At 39.4% G+C, this 23,165-nt stretch overlaps 1 long non-coding RNA gene across 1 annotated transcript in view; it reads right to left on the bottom strand.

Moving 5' to 3' along the window:
* Positions 1–23,165, bottom strand: part of LOC144305862 (uncharacterized) — a 173,573-nt gene that overhangs the window by 81,279 nt on the left and 69,129 nt on the right. The window contains exon 3 of the long non-coding RNA XR_013372885.1: positions 12,518–12,667. This is a non-coding gene — a long non-coding RNA (uncharacterized LOC144305862). The remainder of the gene's footprint in view (positions 1–12,517; positions 12,668–23,165) is intronic.

The following is a 23,165-nucleotide window of genomic DNA, read 5'->3' as shown; positions in this document are numbered from 1 at the left end:
ACTCCCCCAGCTTAGTGGTAGCCTTGAGAAATATCCTTCATTCCTGGTACCTGACAGAGCAGAATGAAGCTGGAGCACTTTCAGATACTCATTCCCAAAGAACAATAATTATTTGACCTGTCTGCTGGTTCTCTATATGTCATACTCAGGAAGCTACATTTCGCTCAGAAGTCTTCAGTTCACCCACCTCAGAACTTACATAGTGCTGAAAACCTTTGGGAGTAGAGGCATTTGTCAGAATCATTTATCTCCTAGTGTTGGGCGCTGCTTGAGTCAATGCAGGAAAACAACAGACCAAACAAAATGCTTAGAAAAAAAAAAAAAAAAAAAGCTAGACAGTGACTTGTCTATAGGCGCTTGGAAAATCTAGAAGATTATACCTATGCATACAGTTATACACATTCTCACAAAAGACCTGAATTGGCCCTGGCTGACCTTGAGGCTCTGTACAAGTAATAAATCAGTGAAAATAACCCAAATATCCATCAATTGACAGATGGTTGGATAAAATGTGGTATATCCATACGATGGAAAGTTGTTCATCCATAAAAAGGAATGAAGTAGTGATACATACTACAACATGGATGAACTTGAAATATTACGTGAAAGAAGAAAGACACAAGGCCACATATTGTATGATTCTATTCATATGAAGAAATGTCCAGAGGAGGCAAATCCATAGAGATAGAAAATTGAGTAGTAGTTGCCAGGGGCTGGGGGAAGGAGACAACTGGCAGCTCCTGGGTATGGGGTTTCTTTTTGAGATGATGGAAATGTTCTGGAATTGGATAATGATGATGATTTCACAACCTTGTGAATATACTAAAAACCACTGAGTTATGTGCTTTAAAATGGTGAGTTTTATGTTATATGAAATTTTATGTGAATTATATATCAATATTTTTAATGTGAAAGTGAAAGAGATTGGGATATTTCTTCCCTCTCCTACTTTTCTCCTACTTTTTCAGTTAGGCCTCTCTGGCAGCAAGCATGTTCTCTGTCTAAATTTCCCACTGGCCAGTCCCTCCTCCATGGCTCCCACCCACACCAGGCACTGAGAGCATTATATCTTCTCTGTGCCCCTTGATATCAAAGTGGTAATGGTTTTCCACCCTTGCCATTCTAGACTGGGTGCCCCCAGTTCTGTGTTTCCTTAACTCTTCTGATGGCACCAGAAGACAGACTATCTCGGTGACTTTTGTTTCCTGGTGGGACTTGACTGATGCACAGCTGTTCCTAACTGACAGTGAAGCCATGTTCTTTGAAGCTCTGATATGCTGGAATGTGCTCCTATGGAGGATGGATAGGACAATAGGAGAAGGAACACAGATGTTTTCCAATGTCCTATCCTCAGCCCCATTGTCATCCCCTGCTCTACTGTTTAGGAAAGTTATCTTCCACAATATCTTCAGCTATCAACTTAGTTTGGAATTTTAGCCTTTTAGGCTAACCTTTCTAATGGTATCTTGTAGGTTTTCTCATGAACATCTTGTAGATCTCTCAACTCAGTACGTACACTTACCAATTTCATACATCCATTCACTCAAATTAGATACACTATCTTCAAGTCCATCCTCTCTTATTGTCCAAACAGACCTCAAATCCCACTTACACTTTAGAGATATTTAGGGGTATAAGGTCTTCAATTTCCCTGATTTCATCACCTTATGTTCCTGCTTCTAAATATCCCCTCTAGGACCAGTTTCTTCTTTGGGACATTCTCCTACATATCCACAATGCCATAATCACTCTCGAGAAACTTAACATTGATGCCATAATACTATCTAATATACAATAAATATTCAAATTTTCCCAATTATCTTGACAAAGTCTTTATTAGTTAATTATTTTTTAAGATTTTATTTATTTATTCATGAGAGACACAGAAAGAGGCAGAGACACAGGCAGAGGGAAAAGCAGGCTCCCTTCGGGGAGCTCGATGTAGGACTCCATCATGGAACTCCAGGATCACGCCCTGAGCCAAAGGCAGACACTTAACTGCTGTGGCACCCAGGCATCCCAGTAATTAATTATTTTTAATCAAAGGTCAAATCTAGCAAAATAGATTGCAGTTATTTGTCATGTCTTTTTATTCTTCATGAACAACTCCTTCACTTTTTTTCTTGTCTTTCATTGAGAGTGAGATTTTTACAACATCCAGGCAAAGTCCTGCAGACTTGGACTTTCCTGATTGTTTTCTTATGTTTAAATTCTGAGTAGACATATTTGGCAAGGATATAATGTAAATGGCATTGAGTCTTAATGCATCACATCAGGAAGCATCACACTAAGAGGTCAGACTATCCTATTATGGGTAATGCTATTTGATTATTGGTTAAAAGATGCCTAATAGATTTATTTCAAAGTAGAAATAACTTTTTTAATTTTCTTTTTTTAACATTCTTTATTTATTCATGAGAGACACACAGAGAGAAGCAGAGACACAGGCAGAAGGAAAAGCAGGCTCCTCGAGGGGAGCCTGATGTGAGACTTGATCAGGGATCATGACATGAGCCGAAGGCAGACACTCGACCACTGAGCCATCCAGATACACTGAAATAACTTTTATTTAATAAGTAAGTAACTTACAAGGTTAAACTTTAAAATGGTAGGAATATCTTGTTACTCAAGAATCTTTACTGAAAGATTTTAGTTTCCATTGCTAATACTTGCCTGAATTAATCATTACATCAATGGTGACAAAATGGTCATTTTCTCTCTTGGTCATTTCCTTCTATGGTTCTACTAGCATTCTTCTGTAAAGAACCCCTTTTCACTCTCTCATCGCATTTTGTGTTGCATACTTGCTTGTTTATGATTATCATTTTTAATTCAATTTAATAAAAGACATATGATCATTGTTCTTGTGATACTCAATCTTTCCCTAATTTGGCCAGTTGGAACTTCTTCAAGCTAGCTCCTGTGTTCACTTGATATGTCCTCGCTGGTTTCTGAAGACTCTCTTGCTTTCGGGGACAGGAAGATACTTCAGATTCAACTTGTACTTTCCTTTCCTGACACCCTACTCAACAGAGCTAAGAAATATGTGTTGAAATCATGAGTCATTCTGATACTTTACTATCCAATGCAGAGAGCACTTCATCTCTTATTGGTAGCTCCCTTTTCTTGTGATAGAACTTGGTTCTTAAAAACACCCAGCTTTAACTCATCTGCTCTACCCTACAATTTTCCCAAAGTAGTATGGGATTTGTGATCCCAGTACCACAACCAACAACAAACCTACCATGTAAAGCCCAAATTTCTTTGCAACTCTTTTTTGCTTTTAGACTATATCCCACTAGGCATGTGCAGCCAGAGTTTTGGGTTCAGTTAGTTTGGGATGATCTTCAGTTTCTGTGGGGCTCTATTATCAACTGGTTGTACAGTAGGGTTCGTTTCTCTTTTTGTTCGAATTAGGGATTTGGGCTCTTGTTTACTTACTTTTGAATATGCATAACATTTTGATGATTTAAAAGTAAAAACTATATGAGAAGGCAAATTCAGAAAAGTGTCACTGTCTACTTATCCCTCTACACTTTTCTCATTCCCACCCTATACCTATCATGGAGGCAACTATTTATTTCATTAGCTTCTGGTTTATTCTTCCCAAGTTTTGTTTTGTTTTGTGCTTTGTTTTTTCATAAAAATGTGTGTGTATGTGTTCTTCTTTCCTATTTCCTCTCCTATCTTACATAAAAGGTAGCTACTATATGCCCTCTTTTTTACTTTATAGTTTTAATGTGAAACCTATCTTGGAAATAACTGAACAATTAGTGGAGATCTTCTCCCATTCTTTTTATAGTTGAATAGTTACTCCACTGTGTGGATGTACTACAGCTTGTTTAACCAATATTTCCTGTATTGGCACTCAGGTTGTTTCCATGATTTTACTCCTACAAATCATAGTTCTATGAATAACTTCGTGCATATGCTTTTTGCTTGCTTGTTTGTTTTGGAGGGTCATCTTCAAGGCAAAGTTCTGGGGGGTAAGATTGCTGGGTCAAAGGGTAATTGTTGCACTGATAATTTTTTAAATACTGCCTTAACTTCCTCCAAATTGATTATACCATTTAAACTTCGATTAGCAATGTATGTACCTGTGTTATGGGCTGAATTGTCTCCCCCTGAAATTCAAATATTGAAGCCCTAATCCTCGGTACCTTAGAATGTGACTATTTTTGGAGAAAGGGCCTTTGAAGGGGTGATTAAGTTAAAATAAGGCCAGTGAAACAAACCCTCATCCAATCTGATTGGTGTCATAGAAGAGAAAATTTGGACACACAGAGTGATACCAGGGATGTGCTGCACAGAGGAAAGGCCATGTGAGGACATAGCAAGAAGGCAGCCATCTGCAAGCCAAGGACAGAGACCCCAGGAGAAACCAAACCTGCCAACAACTTGATCTTGGACTTCTAGCCTTCAGAACAATGAGAAAATACATTTCTGTGTGTCAGTCACCCAGTTTGTGGTAGGTTTTAATGGCAGCCCCAGCAAATAAACACAGCCTGTTTTTCTACTGCCTCGCCAATAGTGTATTGTCCAACTTGTGAGTTTTTCCATTTTGACCTCTGGAAAAAAGTACAGTTTCAATCAACAATACTTTTATTCTGAGTGTGGTTGAGCATCGTTTCATATGTTTAAGGGTCATTTTCTTATTTTGTGGAAATGGGTGACTTGGAAGTTTTTTCTCAATTTTTAAAAATACTTTAGACGTGAGGGAGATAGTCATTTAGTTCTGATACAGCACGTTGCAAACATTTTTTTTCCAGTGATTGACTTTTCTTTTGATTTTGCTTACTTTTTGCCACGCAATTTTTTTCTCAATTTTACATAGTAGAAATTATCAGTCTCTTTTTTTTGCATATGGATTTTGAGTTGCATATGGATTTTGAGTTGCATTTGGAAACCTTTCTCCCACACTCAAGTTACTAAACCTTTCATCCATGTTTTCTTCTGGTACTTGTGTGATTGTTTATTTTGTATTTTTTACGTTTATATTTCTCATCCTTTTAGTTTATGACACATGGCATAAGGTGTGAATCCAGTTTCATCTTTTTTCCAATGGCTACCCAGCTGTGTCAACACCATTTATTAAAAAGTACACCTTTTCTCCAGTTGAAATGCCACCTTTACCAAATAATACATTTTTGTGCATACTTGAATCCATTTCTGAACTTCCTTTTCAATTTCTTTGGTCTCCTTGTTTGTATGTCAGTACCTCACTGTATTCACCATCAACCAGTTATAATCTGTTTTACTGTCAGATAAGATCATTCTCCCTTCTTGCTTCCTCCTCCTCCCTGCCAAAGTTTCCTAGCTCCACCTGTGTGTTAATTTTTCAACATGACTTTAGAATCAACTTTATTATTTTTTAAAAAAGCTTCTTGGCATTTTTCTTACAATTGGGTTAAATTTATACATTAACTTGAAAAAAAACTGACATCTGAATGATGTCGAGTAGTTGTCTCTAAGAACAATGGATGTTTTTTTATTTGCTCAAGTCTACTTTCATGTCTTTTGGGAGCATCTTAAAATTTCCTCATTTAGATTTTACTTTTTTTTTCCACTTGAGTATAGTTGATACATGATGCTACATTAAATTCAGGTGCACAACATAGTGATTCAGCATCTCTATACACCGTGCTATGCTCACCCCAAGAGTAGCTGCCATCTGAACATTATTACACTACCATTGACTATATGCCCTATGCTGTACCTTTCAGCCCTATGACCTATCCATTACATGACTGGAAGCCCAAAATCTCCCACTCCCCTTCACCCATTTTTCCCATCTCCTCACCACCAAGAAGATATATGTATACATGTGTATATGTGTGTGTACACACACACACACACACACACATACACACACAGGAATATTAGCCATTAAAAGGATTAGACCTTGCCATTTGCAATAACATAGATGGATCTTGAGGGATCTAAGTGAAATAACTCAGGCTGAGAGAGGCAAATACCATATGATTTTACTTATATGTGAGATCTAAAATACATATTTCCTAAGTTTCACCTTTTTATTGCAACTGAAAATAAGCTTTTCCTCTTACACTGTATCCAGTAATTAGTTATTTTTATATACATGAAGTCCATTGAATTTTATGCATCAATTTTATATTTTACTATCTTACTAAATTCCTTATCTAATTTCCATTTGTTTAATCATGAATTTTGGGTTTTCAAGGTTCAGTATCATTTCACTTGTATATAGAGATAGTCTTCTCAAATTTTTATACTTTTATATAATGGTATTGAACAACAACTCCAATACACTGTTAAATAGTAATAGAGAAAGAGGGCATATTTACCTTATTTGTAGTCTTGGCCGGAATGCTTCTCATACTTTGCAATTAAATAAGATGCTAAGTTTAGGAGATTAGATAGATAGATAGATGATAGATAGACAGATAGATAGAAATAGATAGATATATACACATACACACATATATACACAAATCATATATATGTGTGTGTACATATATGAAATTGTCTAAAGAGTATTTATTAATTCCTATTTAACGAGTGCATTTCTCAGGAATAGATGTGAAACATTGTTGAAAGTCTTTCAGCACTCATGGAGATAATGATTTTTCTCCTTAAATCTACTAATATGGTAAATTATATTAATGGATTTCTTCATATTGAAATTCCTTACACTCCTAAAATTTAGTATTGGTGTTTTATTTTGTCATTGTGGTTTAAAATTCTTTTTGCTAAAATTTTACTTAATTTTTATATCTATATTTACAAAGGAAACTAGTCTGTAATTTCTGCTAGGCTACATTATTATTATCATCATTACTGCTATTTTTAATCTTTATTAGGTTTACATATCAACATTATACTTATTTCTTAAAAAGAATTTGGAAGTTCTTCTTCATTTTGCACACTCTGGAACAATTTATGGAACAATTTACAAAGCATTAAGATTATCTGATCTTTGAAGGTTTGTAGAATTCTCCTGTGCAAACATCTGGCTCTGGTGTTTCTATATTATCACTTGTTGATAAGTTTTTCCATCTTTTTTCCACTCCAGAAAGTGGTCTGTCTGAGCTTTCTATATCACATGGGGTCTGTTTTAGTAAATTACATTTTTATAGAAAATAATCAATTTCACATTTTTAATGACTTTGTAGTTTTATAAAGTAGTCTATTTATGATTTATTTTCATTATTACTATATTTATTCCCTTCTAGTCTTACCTTAGTTTGTATGTTTCTGCTTTCCTTCTTTTCTTGATTGGGTAGGCTATTGGTGTGTCTATTTTACTTTTTTTCCCCACAAACAATCACAGTTTTGATTCACTTGATTCTACTCTTTTTACTGTTTTCTCCCACATTACTTTCTTCTTTTATCTTTATTACTCCTTTCCTTGTGCTTTCTTTTGATGGATCTTTTTCATTTTTCCATATTTTTACCTTGGGAATTAAATTTCATTTTTGTAATCAATTAAAGTATCTAAGACCATGGGTTTTCTTTGGATCACTGCTTTAATTGTGTCTCACAAATTCTGAATGTGCATATTTTTCATTCTAATTATTGTTTTTTTTAATTCTGAAATTTTGGTTCATGTATCCCCTCTCACCCAGTAATAGTTTAATATTTATTTCATTGTTCAAATTCCAGGTAGAAGAACCTTTTTGAATTTAATTATTAATTTCTATTTTCTGGCACTTACTGGGACTTTCTTTGTGACCCAACATGAGGATCATTTTTGTGAACATCATGCTTGTGCTTTGAGAAGAGAGTATATTCTCTATATTACCAAGGCTTGAGATTTGCTACATATCCATATGCTCACCTTAGTAGCTATGATGATTAGCTCTTTATACCCTACTTATTTTACTATTCCCATTTTTCTGGAATATCTTTTTTAATCCCTTGATTCTTAGCCTTTCTGAACCACGTACAGGTGTGCCTTATGTATCTCATGGGATTAAGTTTTGCTGTGAGTCAATTATATCATATTGAATGAGGGTATTTTGCAATTTATTAATAAGATTATTAACAAATTATAATGATATAACAGATATTCATTAATATGACTGATGGTCTCAACTCATATTTTGTATAAAATCGTCTGTACATATGCTTTCTTCCTCTATGTAGCTTGTTTTCTGTGCCCATTTTATATTTCTTCTGGTCTTTAGGAAGGAAGGTTAGTATTTTTTGCTGCAGTGATTAGCTTTTCATCAATACCTATCATAATGTCCTTAGTCCATTTGTTCTTATCAGCCTTCACTTATTGGTCTGTCAGCCAAGTAATATCCTTCATTCCCACCCCTTATCTATACAACAGTGTATTGTTTCCATTCAGAATATGAAACAGCTGCACTGTCCTTCCACTCCTGCCCCATCCTTATTTAGCTACAGATTTACACCAAAATATACTTGATGCTCAATCTCAGTCTCCTTGCCAAAGTTTCCTGGTCCTGCTTCTGTTTTTTTGTTGTTGTTATTGTTTGGTTTTTTTTTTTAAGATTTCATTCATATATTCATAGGATACAGGGAGAGAGAGGCAGAGACACAGGCAGAGGGAGAAGCAGGCTCCCTGCAGGGAGCCTGATGTGGGACTCAATCCCAAGACCTGGGGATCATGACCTGAGCCAAAGGCAGATGCTCAACCACTGAGCCACCCAAGTGCCCCTTGCTCCTGTTTTGATTGAATAATGTTCAGAACAATTATCAAGTGACCTCTGAGTTTTTGCACATAGAAAACCACTTGTCACAGTCTTCATCCCTGGAGATGAGGTTATCTAGAGAAAAATATTTCTATTGCATTTCCTTTTGTTTCTTGAAAATGCAACCCCATTGTTCTCTCATTTTATATGAAAAGTCTGATGCTTACTTAATTTTCTTTCTTAAGTAAGTGATTTGGTCTTTTCGCCTGGAGACCCAGATTTTTTTTCTTTGTCTTTAACTAAGTCTGATATTTTCCTGGTATATTTCCTGGACGTCCCCATACCACGTTAATTTTCCTAGGAACACAGTGGGGCAATTAAACATGCCGATTCAAGTTTTCCTTTAACTTTGGAAATTTGTCTTAGTTCACAGTGTGAAATTGTAGTTGCTTTCCATTGGACTATTTTTCCTCTGCAGGCTCATCTGGGCCTATCTTCTATCAACGATATTCTCTGTGTTCATTTTTGCCTCATTCCTTGTTTCTCATCTGCTTTCAGACTCTCCTCAGTGTCTCTTAGATTTTCAGGGAGCTTTGTTGTCCCATGAGGACCGTGTATTTTAACCTTTCTTTTTAAGATGATTTTGTCTTTTTCTTTCATTTCTTTCCTGAGTTCATTCAGCTCTTACCTCATATGTTCCCTGGTTTTTGTCTGTTTCTGTTCTCAACCTCGAAATTTCTGATTTAGGATGTCGCTTTTACATTTCCAAATGCTTGTTTTAGGATATTTAAGTGGAGTTTCGGTGTTGTGTCGAAGTTCTTTTCTGCTTCATGTTTGATTTTGATAGGAACAGTTGCACCTGCTGAAATGTTTGGATTCTCCTATTTTGTTTCCTTATTAGCCTGGTATTGGTGTTGTTTGAAATTTTCTGTTCTTTCGTAAGAGTTAATACGTGGTTGTACGTAGGCACAATTATGGGTGTCTGGGTGACCAACAATGTTTCTTAGTTCAAGAGCACCCTCTTCTGTTGGTACTGGAAAGTGTAGTTTCTTTCATTGATGGCACTTTCTGGGGGGAGGGATGGGTATATCATATTCCTGATTTTTGAAATTCCCTTTTTTTTTTTTTTTTTTTGGTAGAATACTCTCACTTCCTTATTTCCCTACACTAACAGGCTTCCAAAAGCACCCCTGCCCAGTGACCTCCTCTCCTCCAAAAGCGATTCCTTTCCCACACTGCCAACCCCTGTCCCATGAAATGTTAAGCCCTTCCATTCAATTCCCCAGCCACCTGGTCTCAGAGTTCTTCTCATTCATTTTCACTCAAGTGCAAACTTCCCTTTCTGGGCGTTATGTTATCTGCGGTTCTGCTAGACCAAAACCCCCAGACCTCCCTCTTCGTTACCATATTCTATCTGGCTCTTTGTTCCAGATGATGTGGTCTGCAGTTGACCATGTTGGACCTGGGAGCTTACTCTCCAATTTCAATGTACTTTGAAGATGGCTATTCTCTCTCGTACTGATGGTGTGTGTGTGTGTGTGTGTGTGTGTGTGTGTGTGTATGTGTGTGTGTGTGTTAGACAGGGACAGACAGACAAAGAGAGAAAGAATCTGGAAGTCTTTATTGACTCAGGGAATTCTTAAGACTGTTTTGACCATAAGAAAGCTAATTTTTTAGGATTACTAATAAAGCCTTATTAAACTCAGGTCCCTTGGCTTCCGGGCCAGTTTTACCACTAATGTTCTATGTGGCCTTGAACAAATCACTTAAATCTGGATGCCAATTTTCTTTTAGTGAAAGACTATCTGCAAGTGTCTTTCCATTGATATTCAATAAGCTTTAGACTCCTCCATTCCTCTTACCATCCTTGGCTCCCCGCCCATATTATGCATGCAAACGAAATTAACTTGCATCATACAACTCAGGACTTAGCATCACAAAGAAAACTAGTACGGTATAAACTGAGTCTTGACAAAATGTAAATATAAATTTGCTACCCTGGCTGGTTTAAAGAGAACTGAGATCTCTGTTAATTCAATTTGCAGCCCTCTCCAGGGCGAGGGCTCAGTTGGGAGCTGCCACGTGTCTGCTCTGGGTTTCTTTTACAAGGTCACGATGTTCCCTCTCAAGCACACACAGTCCTTACCAAGTCCAGGGAGAAGCCACTGCCACAACCTCCTTCCCTCTCCTCCACGCTCCTCTGGGCTTAGGGTCCTGCCTTTAAGCCAGCCTCTATCCCCACTTCTGGAGGAGACCATAATTTTAAATAAACCAAAGTAGGGAAAGCGCAGAGAAATTGCAAGGGTAAATGTGAAAACATATCAAGTCGCCATAACCGCTCTTGCTTAATAACACAAATTTATGTAGTGTTCTCAGTGTTCATATGGCTACAATAATAACACATACCCCCCACTCCTGGAAGCCAAAGAGACAACATCACAGGCGATTCATCCCAGAAGGGCCCTCCAGGTCATTCTGGCAATGCCCTTGCCTCCCATCCAATGGCCTTCCCCCATTATGAACAGATGCAACTATAGAATGGGCAGAGAGGTCCTCCTATTTTTAAGCTGTCAAGGTCAAAGGGTGAGTCTGCCCCCTCAGTCACCTGCTCATGGGTTCCCAACACTTTGACACTCAGGAAGCCAAGCAGAAATAGACTTCCTTTATCAACATCTAATCTCCAGCCCTATTCATTCCAAAACTAGACCCACTGTCATTTATAGGCTTTCTATCTCTCTGCATCTGTGTCCGGGACACCAGCCCCAGTGGTGACAACAATAGCAGGTCAGCACAAACACATGCATATGCACGCACACACAAGCACACATGGGTACACACATGCACACACACATGTGCACCTGTGTAGTTAGATATGTCAGAAAAAAAAAGGGGAAGATATGTTGAACTGCAACATATCTTTGGGCAAAGGATGGGGAAGAGAGGCCAGAAAAAATAGACTCTTAGCTCCCTGAATGCCCCCCAAAAGATTGCAGAGCTTCAATCACTCCAACTGTCTCTACCAAGTCATTCCAGAGGTCAGGAAGTTTCTTTTCAATCTCACCCTCTATCCAACTCTCTCTGGCCAAGTTCTTTGCATAAGAAAACAGAACAGCATCCAAACAGGAATCTGACCCTCATTCTGCTGCTTAGAATCCTTCACTGGCTTCTCATTTCTAAGGTCAGCTAAGCTAAGATTCATCAGCATCCAGCTACATTACCAAGTGGACTGTGCCAAGTGTGATGAGAAGTTAGAGGAGGAACTCTGGACGGGGAAATTTCCTTCCAGCTAGAAACCTAGCAGAAGCTCTACTGAGACGGTGATGGGGGTTTTTTGTTTTTAAAGATTTTGTTTATTTATTTGTGAGAAAGAGTGAGAGAGCACAAGCCAGGGGAGTGGCAGACGAAGAGTGAAAAGGAGAAGCAGGCTCCCCATTGAGAAGGGAACTTGATGTGGAGCTTGATCCCAGGACCCCAGGATCATGACCAGAGCCAAAGGCAAGACACTTAACCAACTGAACCATCCAGGTGCCCTGAGAAGGTAATGTTTTACCAAGCACTGACATAGAGACATAAAAACCCTTGGGACCAATTTCCGGGGACCATATCTGGAAAACAGTGAGTGATTAAATTGGGCTACAAAGAAGTATGCATTTAGGGAGGGAGCAGGAGATATTCACTGTCAGAGAGGTGGGCTGGGACCATCGCAGGGAGCATCTGGAACGTCAGACTTCAGACCTATTTGGCCTCAGTTCTTCCCTGATGTCTCCAACTTTGATATTCACCATAAGTTACATGCCTCATAATACTTGATGCATCAAGATTTGTAGCTTTCAGAACACACTTTTGAATTAGAAGACAAAAATACCAAAAAAATGTTTTACCTTTGGCAGCGGTATGGCTGATGCATCTTATCTAACCTTCCATAAGCTTCACATTGCCCAAAGTGTTTTCCAGCTCTGAAGAAATAGAGCTAGCCCAGTTGAAGATGGACATGCTCATTTCCACCTGGGGCTGGAAAAGCAGAAAGGTCCCTATGAAAAGAGAAACAATATTGGTAAGGTAAAACATTGCAAGCTAGTGTGTAAATGGCCAACTTTGTAGAAACACTTACGGCCATTTATGACCTCAGAGCTAATTTGAATTAAAACTGGAATTAACTAATAATGAATAGGAGATCTAGCATAATACTCAATATCATCAACTCAAGTACCAGGGAGAAAAATGGCAGAATTAGGACTCAAATCCATGTCTAACTGTGCAAACTGGGCAGTGAGGTTATTTCTCCAAGGCTCTGTGTCCTTGTCTGCGAAATGGAGATGCCAAGAGTAGATACTTTAGAGTTACTTTGAGGATTAAATGCAGTAATATACACAGGGCTCTTAACATCATCCGTGGCACGTAGACAGGGCTCAATCAGTATTCAATGATCGTTGTTGAGCAAGTTAATATTCAAAAAATATTAGGAAAAAAAACCCACAGATACAGTCAACTGATATTTGACCCAGGAGCAAAAATAATAGAATGTAACAAAGTTAGTTTCTTCAACAAATGGTGTTTGAACAACTGGAAAATAAATTTAGATACAGATTTTACAGTCTTCACAAAAAAATAACTCAAAATTAATCCTGAACTAAATGTAAAATTAAAAACCATAAAACTCCTAGAAGGTACCATAGGAAAGAAGCCTAATAACCTTGGGATGGCGGTGCCTTTATAGAAACAAAAGCAAAGGCACAATCCATGAAAGAAATAATTGATAAACTTCACTTCGCTAGAATTAAAGATGTCTGCTCTGCAAAACACAGTGTCAAGAGAATTAGAAGACAAACCACACACTTGGAAAACATGTTTGCAAAAGACATACCTGATAAAGGATTGTTCTCCAAAATATTAAAAGAACTTTTAAAACTCAACAGTAAGAAAACAAGCAACCTGGTTTTTAAAATGAGCCAAAGGCTTTAACAGACACCTCGTCAAAGATATACAGATGGTAAATAAGCATATGAAAAGATATTCCATATCATATGTCATCTGGGAAATGCAAATTAAAACTACAATGAGAAACTATTACACACCTAATTAGAATGGCCAAAATCCAGACCACTGACAACACCAAATGCTGACGAGGATGTGGGGTGACAGGAACCCTCATCATTACTGATGGGAGTGCAAAATGGTACAGCCACTTTGGAAGACAGTGTGGCTGTCTAAACATATTTTTATCATACATTCCAGCAGTCACACTCTTTGATATTCACCCAAGGAGGTGAAAACTTATGTCCACACAAAAGCCTACACACAGATATTTATAGCAGCTTTATTCATAATTGCTGAAACTTAAAAGAAACCAAGATGTCCTTCAGTGGATAAATGGAAAAATGAACTGTGGTCCAACCAGACCATGGAATATTACTATTCTGTACTGAAAAGAAAGGAGCCACATGGCCATGAGAAGAATAGAGGGAATTTAAATGCATATTCCTATGTGAAAGAAGCCAATTTGAAAAGCTCCATACAGTATGTATATATGTATGTATGTTTATCCAACATATATGACATTCTAGAAAAGGCAAAACTATAGAAACAATAAAATATCTGTGGTTGCTAGGGGAAGGGAAGAAGATACGAATAAGCAGAGCAGGGAGGATTTTTAGGACAGGGAAAACACTCTGCAGGATACTGTTACGGTGGACACATGTCATTACACTTTTGTCCAAATCCAGAGAATGCACAATATCCAGAGTTAACCCAAAGATAAACTAAAGATACCAAAGATACCAAAGATAAACTTTGAACAATTTGATGTGTAAATGTAGGTTCATCCACAGTAAAGAAATGTACCATTATGGTGAGTGATGTTGACAAGAGGGAGCTCTGCATGTGTGGGGAATCGCTATACCTACCTCTTAATTTTGCTATAAGCCTATAAAACAACTCTAAAAAAATAAGTGCCCATCAATAGACGATAATGAAAATGTGAGATAGAGAGAGAGAGATGATAGATAATGGAATATTACTCAGCTACAAAAAGAATGAATGAATGTCTGAGTGAATGAATGAATGTCTTCCCTTCTTTTCATCTTACCATCTGTGACAACATGGATAGACCTAGAGGGTATTATGCTAAGTGAAACAAGTCAGAGGAAGACAAATGCCACATGATTTCGCTTACATTTGGAATCTAAAAAAACAAAGCGAATGAACCAACAAACACAGAAACAGAATCATAAATACAGAGAACAAACCGGTTGCCAGAGGGGAGGTGGGTAGAGGGGTAGGCAAAAGAAGTGAAGAGGATTAAGAGGTACAAATTTCCAGTTATGAGATTAGTTGTGAGGATGAAAAGTACAGCACAGTCAATAATATTGTAAGAATGTTGTGCGGTGACAGATGGTGACTACATTTATGGTGAGCACTGAGTGATGTACAGCATTGTCAAACCATCATGTACACCTGGAACTAACATAACACTATATGTCAGCTATATGTCAATAGTCTTTATTTTTTTTAAGTTAAAAATAACATGCTGAAAAAACAAAGAGGAAAAAGAAAAAAGAGAATCTAAAGAATGGTACTATTTTGCATGGCTCATTATTCTGATCCAGGGTAAGGATAGCAGTTTAGAAAAGAAAAAGGGTGGGGGGCTTCTGGGGGGCTGAGTAGGTTAAGCGTCTGCCTTTGGCTCAGGTCATGATCCCCTGGAATCAAGCACACATCGGGCTCCCTGCTCAGCAGAGAGTCTGCGTCTCCCTCTCGCTCTGCCCCTCCCCCTGTTCATGCATGCTCCTTCTCTCTCTCAAATAAATAAATAAAACCTTTAAAAAAGAATGAAGGAAAGAAAAAAGTGAACGCCACAAAAGCAATGAAATACCCTTAAGTTGGTGGAACTGGACAGCATGGCAGGAAAAAATTCCACTGAAGTAGTGAGGACTGGGAGGAAAGACTTGTGTATCATGGTCCAGACTCTGATTTGAATCAAGGTGTGGTTTTAGGTAAGTCATAACATTTCTCCAATCTTCAGATTTTTTTAACGTCAGAGCTGTCACATTGAACTGGCTGGCCTCGGAGATCCTTCAGCTCTCTGACTTCCTCTGAGGTCATGACATGGGGGTTGACCATCTCAAAAGACCCTTGTAACCCAACCTAAATGGTTCTTAAGGAAAAGTTTGAGTATAGCCTTACAATTGAGGCAGGAAACTGAATCAGAGTCTGAACTAGATCCAGAGAGACATCCTTTCCAGCCCAAGACTCAGTGCTTCTGGAGGGATTGAGGCCATGTTGGTCTCAAGAAGGTCCAGCACAGCACAAACCTTCCATAAAGAGTAGAGACTCCCCTAGTGGGGTATCTCCAATGGGAGTGGCCACTTCTCACTCTTCCCTTCTTTTCATCTGCCAAGTCAGATCACAGAGAAGAAAAGACCTTAAAAATGCCTCTCTCCTCCTCTTCACATTTCCAAAGTTTCTCAGAGATGCTCAGAAAGCAGCTTAATGTTCTTTCATGGACCTACAGATGACAGGTCTGGTCTTCTTCCCTGGGTGCAGGGAAATCTGTTTGGAGCTCTTATCTTCAAAACCTTGCAAGGGATCCATACTGGTGATTCATGATTGCGCTCAATGTGATTTAGACTCATAAATTGAGAGATTGTCTGCGAGTAAATTGCACAGAGCCTTAGGCCAGATGCAGTGGCTCCATATTTAAGCCATCTGGTCTAATTCCCTTGGCCAACAGGCTCTTCTGCTCCAGGGAACACAGACAGGACTCCCTCCTATGCAAGTCCCAATATTATCCATGATTTCAATCTGGTTCTAGTTGGGCTTTGGGAAACCATCCTCTCAAACTATAGACATTTAGAGTCAATTTCTCTTCCCTCATCCAGAGAAACAAAAGTCAGCTCTGGCATTTAAGAAAATATTCTCAAATCTATCAAAATCAACTGAAGTAAATCCCCTCTATCCACTGCTCCATCCGGGGCCTACCATCTCTGACTGGGGGTTCTTTCTGGCACCAGCTAGCTGGATCCCCAGGACTTTGACTCAGAATCCTTCCTGTGTCCCAAGGCAGCAACTTAGGGCCTATATTTTCCAGACATGAAATTAACAGGAGCAATTGAGCTATATTAAGTCCAGGTTACACATGGGGGCATACCAGGTGAGCCCAGCCAATGGCCTCCCCAAGGAGGAAGAGTTTAGAAGTCCCCTAGGAGAACTATCTGGTGGCTCCCTGACGCCAATGTTCTTTTTAAAACTGCTCAGCAAATGCTGGCGGTTTGGAGGAGTCATGTGGCTTCTCAGATCATTAGGCTCGAGGGTTCATGTCTCATTTATACTTCCTGGAAAGTGTCAGGAGCTATTTCCAAATAGGCAACTGGTAGGGAAAGAGAGATGCCAAAGGCAGCATGACCACAGTCTCCTAGTCTGAGACCTCGTGGGGTATGCAGCACTAAGATGTCACTGATGATGGGGGGGCGGGGGGGTAACCTGGGTGGCTGAGTTGGTTGAGCGTCTGACTTTGGCTCAAGTCATGGTCTAAAGATCCTGGAATCGAGCTCTGTGTTAGATTCTGTGCTAAGTGGGGAGTCTGCTTCTCTCTCCCTTTGCTCCTCCCCCAGCTCATTCTCATTCTCTCTCTCTCTCTCTCTCTCTCTCTCTCCTTCTCTCTCAAATAAATAAATAAATAAAAATTTTTAAAAAAAGATGTGACTGATGACAGGAATGCTCACAGTGTTTGGCTTCTATTTAGGCAGCTCATCTGCCACTTTCTCTGGACACAGGCTGAGGGAGCACCCAGCCCTTTCCTCTATGGTGACTGTTGCAGCATCTGGAGGAGCACATCTTCCAGGCAAGGCCTTCAAGAGTCCCCTGGCTCCATCGTGGTGCCTGCTGCAAGCTTCCTTTCTGCCCAGCTTCAGGCAGACCTAATGATGAACTTCTCCTTAAAATGCAATGTGCTGCTGTCTCTGGGCTGTCTGAGAAGGAGCCAGGGTTTATAGAGCCTGGTCAGCTAAGAAGGAACAAGTATAGGATGACACCTGCTACAGCTGAATTCAGAGCGGTCACACGGTCCAAAAATTTGGTAGTCTTCGTGGCACTGAGGTACAGGGCCTTGGCCAGGGAGACTTGTCTTAGTCCTTTCAGGCTGCTGGAAGAAACCACCACAGACTGGATGGCGCCAAACAACAGACACTTATTTCTCACACAGTTCTTGAGGCTGAAAGGCCAAGATTAGGGCACTGACAAGGTCAGGATCTTCTGCTAAAGATCCTTTCCCAGGTTGCACACTGCTGACTTCTTCTGGTGGCCTCACAAGGTAGAAGCAGCAAAGGGAGCTCTCTGGGACCTATTGATAAGAGCACTAATCCCATTCATGAGGGCTCCACCCTATGACCTAATCATCTCCCAAAGGCCCGACCTCGTAATACCATCACATTGGGCATCAGGATTTCAGAATATGAATTTTGAGGGATACAAACACTCACCTTGGCAGGTGAAAAATTAAAGACGGGGGGATTGGGGCCCAATATAGGGAATACAGTTACCAAGCACACCAAAGGGTGAAACATTTTATATACATAGTTATTTAGTCCTTGCAATAAATTTATGGAGCAGGAATTAAGACATGTCAGGAAACAAGCTGAAATGAGTTAAGAAGTTTGCCCAAGGTCACTCCTATTGAGTGTCAGAGACTCTATCTGACCCAAGGGTGGGTCCCCAAGCCCATGCTCTTCTCCTGATATCTGTGAAGCTGACTTCCAGGAACACCAAAGTGAGAAGGTGAGTTCGCAGGGTCCTGCAGCATTCAGAGGGTGTATGCTGTAAAATGTAAAGGAAAGTTCTAGATTGGATGGGAGAGTAGGATCAGAGGTTCTTACCCAGGGATGATTTTATTCCCCTCCTCCCCAGGAGATATTTAGCAACATCTAGGGGCATTTTCAATCATCACAACTTGGCAGCTAGTATAGAGAGCCCAGAGATTCTGCTAAACATCTTGTGCCCAGGAAAGTCTCCCCACAATACAGAATTATCTGATCCAAAACATCAGCAGTGTAGAGGCTAAGAAGGCCTAGATTGGGTGGTGGTAGGTCTCTTCCAACTCCAGAACTAAATGAAAGGCCTTAATTTTTCCCTCTAGCTGCATAAATGGAACTCATTTATGGAATTCATGTAGTTTTGCATTTTTTAAAGGCAAAGCCGGGGAAAGGACAAGGACACCATATTCATATATCTAGACCCATTGAAACCATAAGTTTCTGGTATGCCAAAGGCCCCCAAAAATCATATAATATTCCCTCCACCTCCTAAAGACTTGGCCATCAAGTGTTCTCAATGAATCTGCACCCCTGAGAAATCCAGCTAGTTAGAGATTCACAGGGGCACTTTGTGGGAGGAATTGAGGATTCTAGAAAAATCCAGAGGTGAGTGTGAAAAGGGGTAGACATCCATTAGTTCAGTTCAATCCATCATTCAGTGACTATCCAATTAGTAACAATTAATACTCTGAAAGGCCAACTTGCTGAAAGCAAATTCCAGGAAGCCAGTTCTTAGAAAGATAAATTTGCCAAATTACCAATTCACTGAATTTTCCAAATTCACTAAATTTTCCAAATTGTGATGTTTAATGGAAATATTTATCCACTGAAATTTCAGCATGGAATCAGGAAATCTCTTGGGCATATTATAATTTTTAACTGGAAATTTCCTTCCAGCTAATCCTGATTTATTTTGAATGGTTTTGCTGTGGAATTAAATTGCAAATCATACATTAATGACATCTGAAATTCTGCTTCACTTTCCTTGCTGTTTAAAGTTAACTTATTTTCCTTTAAATTTAATTAAGATTTTTACATTGACTTGCCAGCAGTTTGCAGGAAGGTTCAAGAGGAAGGGGCACACCAAAACAGCGGAAGGGCTTTTGGGATGACCAGAAGAGATTTGCTACACTAGTCATGTGTCAAGAACCAGGCGTATAGTCAAGTAAGAATCGATACAGAAGCAGCAAGAGCAATCGTTTTGCATTTTAAATGTGGCCACTAATGACTGAAAATAATAAACCAAAGTACATTGATTGCAATCTACCTTGATTGACCCATTGCAAAATAGTAAAAACACAAGAAGATCGGCAAAAACCAAAATTGACATTTAAAAATATCTACCAGTTACTTAGCTGATTTGCCAAAAAGGGACAATGTTACTTATGATGAGAGATGGTTTATTTCTGAAAATATCTACAAAATCAAGAAACCTCAATTTCTCCTTATTGGGTGCTACACAGCAACACTATGTGGGGAATGAGGTTTTCTTAACCACTTCTAATATATACTGTGCCACAATATTATTTTCCATTTCTCTAAACATCAAGCAACCTTTGGAGAGGTGTTCATATATCCCTTAATTTTTGTACTCCAGGCAATTTGACACTTAAATTTATTGTTCTATTTATATTCAAAAGCACTGGAAAATACACCAGTATTTTCCATTAAATTTAAATTTAAAGTAAATCTTCAATATAAAGAAGATCCTAAATTTAATTTAAAATTAGAAAACTTGCAAGGTGAATCAGTTTTAAACTAGACTAAAGTTTATATTCCAAAACATACACAGAAATTCAAAGGTAGCCATCAGTTAAAACAGTTAACATAAACAGTAGCATAAACTGGAAATTTCCCATGTGAAATACTGAAATAGCATGACTAATGATAAAATATGTTTCTTTATGCAGCATCATTCATAACAAAACTGAGATATTTATATTAATTTTAAGACATCCCAATTAAAGTGGCTAACCATTCTAGTCAAATATTACAAATTATCCAATTTGGTATATTTGGCACATTAGTCAATAGGTGAAACTGATGATTTGGCAAATTGGCCTTCTAATAATTGCTTTTCAGGGAATTTGACTCAGACTCAAAAATATATAAAAGTGGGAAAAAGGAGTAAGTTTCAAAGCGAGGGTTTCAGGATAGTGGAGCAGGCTGTGGCTTTTCTCATCCCCTTTGAGGCTGCAATCTGCCTTGGGGGCAGGGGCCAGGGAGCTGAGTCACCCCAATAACTAGCACCCTGAGTGGACCGCAGTGCTAGTGACTATGCAAAGATCCAGAGGCTTAAGGCATGTTCTCCTCTCTCAAAACAAACCTTTCCCTTGTGAAATAAACCTAATGTTTTAATTATTCAAAACTACTAAGCTTCACTGATATAAGTGATCCTTTTTTTCCACGGTGGCAAAGGCTCAAGAGAGACTACAGTGCAGCCAAAGCTCAGAGATACTGCACGCAGACCAGTAACTCAAAATCAGGCCACCAGATCTCCTGGGGAGAAAATCCTTTCAGATCTCATTCTCCATCTAGGCTGAATTTATGAGGGTTTTGTTTATTTGGAAATGAAGTAAAATGTCCACCAACTGGTACATTTCTCATGGCATTTTATTTGGTGCCTCTAGATTTGTTAATGAATCATTTCAACTAGGAAAGAGGAATTGTTCCAGATTCAGGCAGATCTAAGCTACAAAGATGACAGGAAGTTCCAGTACAGAGGCTGGGCTGCTCCAAATCTCCACAGAGGGAAGGGGACAAGATGAGCTGCTCACATGTGGAGTCCCTCCGGCATAGTCTATGCTTGACCCCATACAGATCTTATCTCCTTTGCTCTCCAGCAACGATGAGTAGACAGCTCATGAATTAATATTCCCTGTCTTCCTCCTCCAGCTGGCGAATGTATGGTCATGCCCATGCCATGTCTCTTTCCCAGGGTGGCTGCCCCAAAGCCCCCCGTACAGACGTTTGCATCCCCTTGGGGTCTCTGATTCATAGTACTCTAACCTTTTTTGTGATGAGTGATTCAGCACATAGCACATCATATGGACAGCTTCCATTTTTGTTTGCCATTAACCTCAAGCACCTAGCACAAAATCTGATAGGTAAAGAGAGAGCTCAACTGATGTTCATTGAATAGCAAAATTAATGAACAACTGAACCTTTTATGACAAGTATTATGATCCTCATCTGAAAGGTGGGAAAACTGAAGCCAAGCAAGATTAAATCAGTAGCTTCAGTTTGCATAACTAGTAGTGCTAGATCTTGCATTTGAACCTCAGTCCATTGACATCGGAGGGCGGACCTCCACTGTGACATTTTAACATTTAACATTTAACATGAACTGAGCACCTTCTGTGTCCAGGCACTGTCCTAGTCACTTCTTAACCTGTTACCTAGTTAGTTCCCTCTATAGTCTTGTGAAAGAGTTAACTGCTATTCGCGATTTAGAGATGAGGAAACAGGCTCAGAGAGGGCCCAAAATATAGCTAGAAAGTCTGCAAGTGGAGATTGAGCCCAGGTTTGTCTGATTCCAATGCCCTTTTCCTTCCCACCACTCTGTTCTATAATAATAACAGCAACAACAACCTCATTACTATGTAACCCAGGTCTATATAGCCTACAAATTATTCTTGAACTTACCACTGCCCCTACGCCAATGACCCTGCTGACAGAAAGAGTTATCCCTCACCGTCATTTTTTCTTTACTAGTGGGAAAGCTTGGGTGCTTAGAGACTAATGGACCTATTCAAAGTCACACTGCTCCTCAGTGGCAGATCTCAGGGATTATTTATTCATGCTGTCCAAGGGAGTAGCCACTTGCCACACAATAAGAGTCAATTAATTGAAATTGAGAAAATGTATAAGTCACTTCCTTGGACTCACTAGCCACATTTTGAGTGCTCAATACCCACAGCAGCTAGTGGCTACCATATTAGAGGGCTCAGTTAAAGGGCACTTCTAACACCGCAGAAAGAAGAGCACTGAATCTTTGCACTCCAGAGCAGCAGCAGCAGCAGAAGCATTCCTTGGGAGCTTATTAGAAATACAGAATCTCGGCCCCCTCATCCTGAACCTAGAGAACCAGAAACAGCATTCTAGCAAGATTCCCCAGGAGTCCCCCCTTTTTCTTCCACTTTAGCCCTAGCATCATACGCCTCCCAAGTAGGAAGTTCTTCTTGATATCTGACTTCAGTGATCCATCCCTCTCTCTTACATGCACACATACCACATCTCTCATCTCAGTTCCAACCCCATAGAAGCTGGAATACAGATCATCAATTTCTCAGATGTAAAGTACTTTCTCTCTGTTCAATATTGGCTCCTTAGCTAGTGTTTATCTCACCACACGTCAGCTGGGAAAATGCCATTCATGGTAGTTAAAGAGGAGAGACAAAGAGTAACAGGTGCTTTCCAGAAGTGAGCACCAAGAGCGTGGCTTCTGGGCTGCCCTATAGCATCGCATCTATAGCATCACCCTCCTGAAGGTCCCCCTCCACCCCCTTCCAAAGACCAAAATCAACAGGCTCCATTAGTGAAAGCTGATGATGAGGAGAGGGAAGGAACTTTATCTCTGGAATTCCATCTTCTCAGCAGTCCAGAAAACATAGAAAGGGCAGGGCGCTCCATTTAGTTCACCAGATGGGTCTCAGGTACCTGACATGACCTGGCAGCTCATGTTCTTCCTCTGATTTCCCTGTCACCAGGAGCCTGGCAAGTC

Source organism: Canis aureus, chromosome 36, assembly GCF_053574225.1.
Source record: "Canis aureus isolate CA01 chromosome 36, VMU_Caureus_v.1.0, whole genome shotgun sequence".
Classification (NCBI taxonomy): Eukaryota; Metazoa; Chordata; class Mammalia; order Carnivora; family Canidae; genus Canis; species Canis aureus.
Note: the sequence above shows the minus strand (reverse complement) of the source record. Positions and strands in the feature narration are given on the sequence as shown.